We start from the raw sequence: 7,410 nt of genomic DNA on the forward strand, positions 1-7,410 counted from the left end.
GGGGGAAGAGGGGAGAGTGTGTGAAGGGTGCAAGGAGGGGGAGGGAATGAATGAGACAATCAAAACAAGTATAGTAAGCTAATATTAACCTCAAAGCAAAACTTTGGTGGACTGCCAGTCCCTTTAAATTGAAATGCAGAATTCATCTTGCATGGCTTATCTTTGACTCAGATAAGTTGTCTTCATATAAAGAAAAGAAATAAATATTTTTTGGGTTTCAGATGTACAACATTTTATATGAATAAATTTCCATGCCCCTATTCTTTCTTGCTACAAATACAAACTGTTGTTTCCAGACCATTTCATGAGTGATTCAGGCTGTTACAGACTTGAAGCTGACTGAAATAGTCTTTTACAAAGTTTAACAGTAGCTAATAATTTTATAAACAATAGGTCTAACAATAAATAACAATGCATTCCTCCTGGTACTCTACAATATTCTCTAACATTTGTCATGCTTGTAAAGAAAAAAGTGAGATGGCAATGATGATTACAGTCTGCTCCCATACTGTGTGAACAGATCCTCCCTCTCATTTTCCCTGCCATGACAGGCCAGGAATCCACTGTCAGATAAAATAACAATATGAAGTGATACAGAGTGACAGAACATACTGAAGCAGCTAAGGAAAATTATAATTATGTTGGATGTTTAAATCTTAGCAAATAAAAACTCCAACAAAATCCTATTACATTTTGTCATATAGGGTCAATTTGATCCCAGGGTTTAGAACCTTCCAAATTTAAGGTATCCAAGGACAAAATTCTATAGGTCCTTAGCCCAAGTAAGAGACAAAAAGGATCAGGCCCTATATGTTTGACCTAGGTTCTCTTCCTCTACCCTAAACTCCTTATGGCAGGTCCCTGTTCAAATTCTTACTTTATATGCTGGAGTAGGGTTCTCACCTTGCTTTCTCTTATAGAGATAGTGTGTGCTATATGAGACATTTTACTGCACTGTAAAGCAAATTACAACGTAGAAAGCATCACTGTCTACACATGCAGACACTTACTGTGCAGTAATTTGCTCTATTCAGCAGTTTATTTGCTACTTGCAAATGCAAGTAGCAAATCAACTGCCTAGTAATTACTGTGCAGTAAGGCATGTGTAGATGGCTGACTGGGAGCAAATTTGCTCCTGATGAGCCAGGAAGCAGGAGGTAGGAGTTTGCTCCCTTCCAGCAGGAGGTATCTGGTGTCAGGGTGGGTTCCATACACTGGGGAGCACAGGGAGAGCTCCCCACCAAAGCCAGGAGCTCGCTGGGACAGTTCATAACCAGCCCTGGTAGAGCAGGGTGGGAGCACCCCTCTGGCTGCTTCAGGGGTATAGAGGAGGGAGAAAGAAAATATGCTCCCAAATTCACATACATGTAGATGCCTGCCCAGGGTGGATTTTTACTCCAGCGTAAATTAGTCCTGGAGTAAATTATTCTGTAGTGTACCTATCTAGCAGCATTTGTATATGTAGATGTGCACAGCATAATTTAACTGTCTTATGACAAACAAAAAAAAAAGAATTTGATATAGAAAATACATGTTGATAAGAATCTTATTTTGCTTTACATACTATGTGGCAATTTTCCAATCATGTTGCTGACATTTTTGGCCCTTATATACAATTTGCTATCCTATACCCTGTGCAGAGTGTATGTACAAGTGTCCACACAGCTACTGAGTATATATAGTAGGCTGCCACTAGCTTGTTAGGTATGAAACTTTGTGATCACACACTCTGATTGAGCGTAATATCAGAATAAAATTTCTGGATTTACACTGAATTTTGTCTGTAAGGAGCCATATCCCTAGCCAACCAGAGTGAAGCCTATTGCACCTGCTCAGTAGCAGTTCATCCATTTATGAATCCACACTTCATGTAATATAAGATTACAATCCATGTGTAAGTACCAGAATACTGAAGGGTAAGCATCATTTGAGCACAAAGTGAATAGGATTCTGCTCATTAGATCCCTATGGTTCTGCCAGTCCAGAATTGTTTCTTAAAATTTAGGTGGGCAGCGGTTTGCCCAATCTAGTTTCATGCTTACATATGTTGATTTCTAAGACAGAGAGGTACAATTATGATAATTTACCTCCTCTGGAGAAATATCAGTCATAGATTTTTAGAAAGCTATTTAGTCTTCCTTGGACATTTTAATGGGATAAAAATGCAGACTATCCTTTGATATTTTGTTCCAGTAGTGAATTACCCACACTTAAAACTTCAAATCTTATTTCTAGTCTATCTTCTATGTCTAGATTTGAGTTTTTAATATATGTCTAGTTTTGGGTTTTGGTTTCTACCACTTTCATGAGGAAATTAAGCTCAACTTCATACTCAGATATTGTCCTTGTCTATAACTCATTTTTCTGTTCTTATGACTTTACTTTGTTACTTATAATTTGCCCTTATAATTTGCAAGAGCTTGGAGCGATCACAGAAGGACTACATTATTACCATAGACAATTTTGTTTTAATTATATATTTGCTAATTTTAATTAAATAGCCTATGCACCTAATAATTGTCAGAATATGAAAAGTAATTAAATGTTTAACTTGAACGATCTTCATAAAGATATTTTATAGGTTTAATTCTAAAATTACTAATGTGTTATATTGACTATGGTTCTTTTTCATTTTGTTCAGTTATAAATTGTTTCCTGCTTTAATTCAAACAGTTGAATGAATACTATCAAAATGCTAATCCTATGATTGCTAAACTTATCACAAAATGTATGTCAAATGCAATTTATGTAAATATCCTTCTTAAAACTGACAAAACTTATCACTGGAAAGAGACTCCTAGTACAGTTCTAATCATAAAGCATAAGGTTCAAGTAAACAAGACAGTCTGAGAACCTTAACTTTGAGACAATTGCAGGAGGTTTGATATCTGAGAACAAACTGTACAAAAAAACTTGTAGGTTACTTAATAATTCTATGAGTCTATCAGGTATCAGTTCTTATCTAGAGTAACTAAGTTTGATTTAGCCTTGCCAGTTACAGTTTCTTTTCTTTCTTTTTACAAAGATGAAATAGAATTTCTGAAGAAGTTCTTAGTTTTAAACATTTTTCAACAGGAATTTTAAGCTTGAGCAGGCCGTACCAACCTAAGGGCCTTGTTACACTGTAATTTTGGGTCACTCATGGAAGTCTTAGCACGGATTGTCTGCACATTAACACATGACTTTAACACCCAGCTTTAAGCACTCTTTAGGCAGCTCAAAGTTACACCAATCCAGGGCAGGATTATTTTAATGATCTGCTACCCAGTGCATGCTCAACCAAGGTTTAACCACTCTAGGGTACACAATAATGTAAACACCCCACCCTCCAATGCTGGCCTGGATTGGGCCCACTATCATCCCTCCCCAGAGTCCCACATCTATGCTGCTCCTTCCCCCTTACTTGTTGCTGCCTGGGGTGTCTGTCCCAGGAGAGCAGGCAGGGAAGGGTTAACTTTCCTGCCTGGCCAGTGCTGCCACAGTGCTCTGGAAAGGTTCAATTCTGAGAAGACCAGCAGCCCAGCATCAGCTGCTGGGCAGGCAGATCAACCATAACCTGCTTTCTCCCTTGGGCCAGTTAGCTGAGCACCTACAAGTAGGTGGTGGCAGGCAGGGGAACCAGGATGAAACCCAGAGGGGCAAGGGAGAAGCCCTGGAGCTGGGGGGGAAGGAACTGGAGGAAGCCTTGAATGGGGGGTGGGAATTTTTTCCTTTCAGTCCTTCAGGCCCCTGCTCGTCTAAAGTGTGACTGCTCCACACTCAAGTTAGCACCAAGGGCCCTGTTACACCTTACCCTGTGAGCTACACAAATGTCAATCAGCATTAGTGCTAACTTGGAATTTGGAGCAGTCACATTCAGACTAGTAACCTTCTTGAACTGTCCCCGCACCCCCACACAGCTGTTATTTGCAACTAGAGGGCTTATGAGCAGGGGCAGGACTAGGTGTTGTAGCTGTGAGTTGCCACTGGAGCGCTGGTCTGTCCCTGCTCTATGGGGAGTGATGTGAGAGATCTTGGGATAATAGATGACTTCAACCTGGGTGGCACATCTGTGAGGAGTAGCCACACCTTAAGTGAACAGGAGCTGCGTAGTGCAAGCCAGAGAAAATCCTGCCCTGGAGTGGCATAATTTTGAGCTCCATAATGAGTGCTTAAAACCACCTTAAGGTGTTAATGTGTGGACAATCAAGGAGTTAAGAGCTCCTGAAGCTGCCCAAAATTACCATGTAACAAGGCCCTAACACCAATCAACATTTGTGTTGCTCACAGTGGAGGGCATAACAGGGCCCTAAATTTACTGCTCTTTAACTGTGCTTTCAGGTGAAGAGAGGGCACATGCAATATAGATCAGATTTCTGAATGTTTACAGCTCTGGAAAATAAAATGCATAGAAATGAAATATTACACTTTGGATCCTCTCTGAGGCATCGGTGCCATTCACCAGCATTATAACAAGCAAACAAAAACCTACTGAATAGTCAAAAAATCCAGTATGCTTTGCTCAGTTTATTTTAGAATCATTAATATTCATTAACAAATGTTAAAGAAAGGAGTAAAGTGAGCTTGCTTGTGATTTCTTCAAACCATTTTCCCAAATGTACAGACCCTTTCTGCAGTAAGTGTTCTGTTAGAAATATTATTTCCTTAAGGATATCTAGGACAGAGAAACATTTGGCGTGACAATTTACATTTCTTCTCTAGCCAGCTGAAAAGACTACCATTAGATCCATCTCAAAAGTCAAGGACTTGAAGCAGCTGGAGACACCTCAAGGGTTACCATATTCCCAGCATCAAAAAAGAGGACACCTGGGAAGTGGAGGGAGGAGGGGAGAGTCGGGGGATAAGAGGTGGGAGCATTATTGTGGGGGGAGCACTGATATGCTCATGCCCTTCCTTTGCCCCTCGCTCCTAAGCCCTTGCCCCCACAGTCTCTCCTCACTCCCAACCAACAGATCCCTACCCCTCCAGTCCTGTGGTGCACCTCACTCCTGACCCTCAGACCCCTGTCCCACCCCAGCCCTGCTGCCCAAGCTGCTCCCATGGTGCGTGTACACACACACACACTGTCTCTTCACCTGGCTTACTGGAGCATGCGCAAGGAGCATTTGACCCTGACAGCCAGTCACCTTGCCCACTGCTCCCAGCCCCAAGCAGCCTCAAGCAGCCAACCTGGAAAAGTAAAAAAAAAACTTGGACATTTACTCTTATTTTTTTAAAAACTGACCCAGACACAGCACAGAAGGCTGAAAAAGAGGACATGTTGAGGGAACACCTCGATGTATGGTAATCCTAGACACCTCTAAGAAAGATAGCTTAATCATTAAGAATTTATGCCATACTGTTTTTCAACTGATGGGTTATCATGTGATGCTGTGAGAAGATAATGCTAAAAATTCAAAAACCTCTCCAGCAAGATATTCTATTCAGAAATGTCTGTCCCCCACCCCATCACCCTTTTATCCACCAATGCATAATTAATTCAATTAAACTGTCCTTTCCACATATCAGGCTTCCCTTACAACAGGGACAGAGATTTTTTTTTTTTTTAAGGTATTAAGACAGTGAATGCTTTGCTATGAAAGAGTTCATCTGAATCTGTGGTCAGATAGCTCTTATTTAAAAGACTGATCATCAGGGATCCAGGTTTCTCATTTCCCATGGAAAAACTAAGTAAGCCACAGATTTTGCCTTTTACCAGAGGCAAACACAGATTTCTCATTTCACTGGAGAAACCCATGGATTTTGCAGTTTTGCAATGAGCTCCATCCAGGATGGCAGAGTTCCAGACAAGGGAAATGTATTGATTTATCAGAGAAAACCAGGATCCCTGGTCATCATTACAATACAGGTTCTCACTTCCTGAAAAATATATATATACATTGTGAGATTACATTTTTTCCCCAATAGCTTTCTGTGCAAAGATGAATGTCAAGGGGAAAAAAATGGAAAGACACAACAAACCTCTTTTAGACCTTAAATATATAAAAGCCCAAGATGTGCGATGATCAGCTTTTACATGAATATGGGAATGAATATGGTGTAGCTGTTCCTTTGCCTTAAATAGTTTTTAGCACTTGTAAAGTATAATGTTAACTATTTTGAACATTCAGTACTGAGAGCATGCTGAAAATGACTAGGATTTACATTTTCCTTTTAGTGTAAAGGGATATCATTGGATTTTAGTTCAGTTTATTTAACTAGATACAATATTCAGTAATTCAAAGAACTATAACAATGATTGAAAAAGGTAAAGTATGCCCATTATATTCATTCCCTTCACTTCAAAAATAACTTGCTATTCCTGTAACTAAAATATTTCCTCCTGAACAAATGTCACATTAAGTAGGTAGTATAAATGCATGTTTAAATATTTCATTAAGGCACTGAAATTTGTTAAATAAAAATTATGCCTAACATGAGAGATTAACCTCACAGTTCTTGCTAAAATAATTTATTATATTTTTGTTTGCATCTTACCTTTAAAAGTCTTCCTTAATGCACAATTCCTATCTATTTAATGGGACAGGGCATCCACCCAAATTAATTAGAGAGATCACATATTTGTGGGAACCACTCCTATTCACCTGAAGTTGGACCACTGCAATCAAAATGGACTGTCTTTCTGGAAAGTAGGTTTTGATTAAAATAACTTATATTTTGGTCAGATACAAAATATTGAGCTCAGTACAGAACTAACTTTGTAATGGGATGACATTTAGTGGTGTGTTATTATATAGTGATCTAAATAGTCTTTCAGCTTTTAATTTGTTTGAATGGAGCTGGACAAATAATAGATTGTTGGCGTGGTGTTGCTACTCATATCTAACATTATTTGTAAAAACACTCAAAAAAACATTTCTTCTCACTTAGTTTTAGAAGTATGTCTGAACTAAAATAATTCATTCAAACTTCAGCAAACACTTTAATTTATTTCAGATATTTATCAAGATTTCAGTCTGAACTTTGGGTATATCTCCACTTATAGAGGGAAACTCCATATTTTGCAGCATAAGTTTAAAATTCACTGACAATTTTGGAGTCAATAAGTCATATTTATGACAATTTTTTAATGTAGTATAATGTAATTAAGGGTGGAAACAGATGTCACTTTTAAGCTTCTATAATGTTTTTAATGGCAGCACAAAAGCCAAGCAAACAAATGTCCATACCGCTTGTGTACCACAAATACCCCAAATTTGTGGCTACACCCTAAATTTTATCAATAGATGTGCTTTATTGAGGCAGATATTTGCTGGTTTTATGTTGGGAGAGTGTAGTCAGCCTGGAGCTGCCCACACTGTACAGCTACTCCAGGCAGTCACTCCCAGTGCTTCAGGGACCTGGTCCACTGTGCCCCAGGAATTCCCATTCCTGAGGTGCACAGAACTGGGCTTCTGAAGCACCAGGAAT

This window comes from Alligator sinensis, unplaced genomic scaffold (assembly GCF_000455745.1).
Source record: "Alligator sinensis unplaced genomic scaffold, ASM45574v1 scaffold41_1, whole genome shotgun sequence".
NCBI classification, from domain to species: domain Eukaryota; kingdom Metazoa; phylum Chordata; order Crocodylia; family Alligatoridae; genus Alligator; species Alligator sinensis.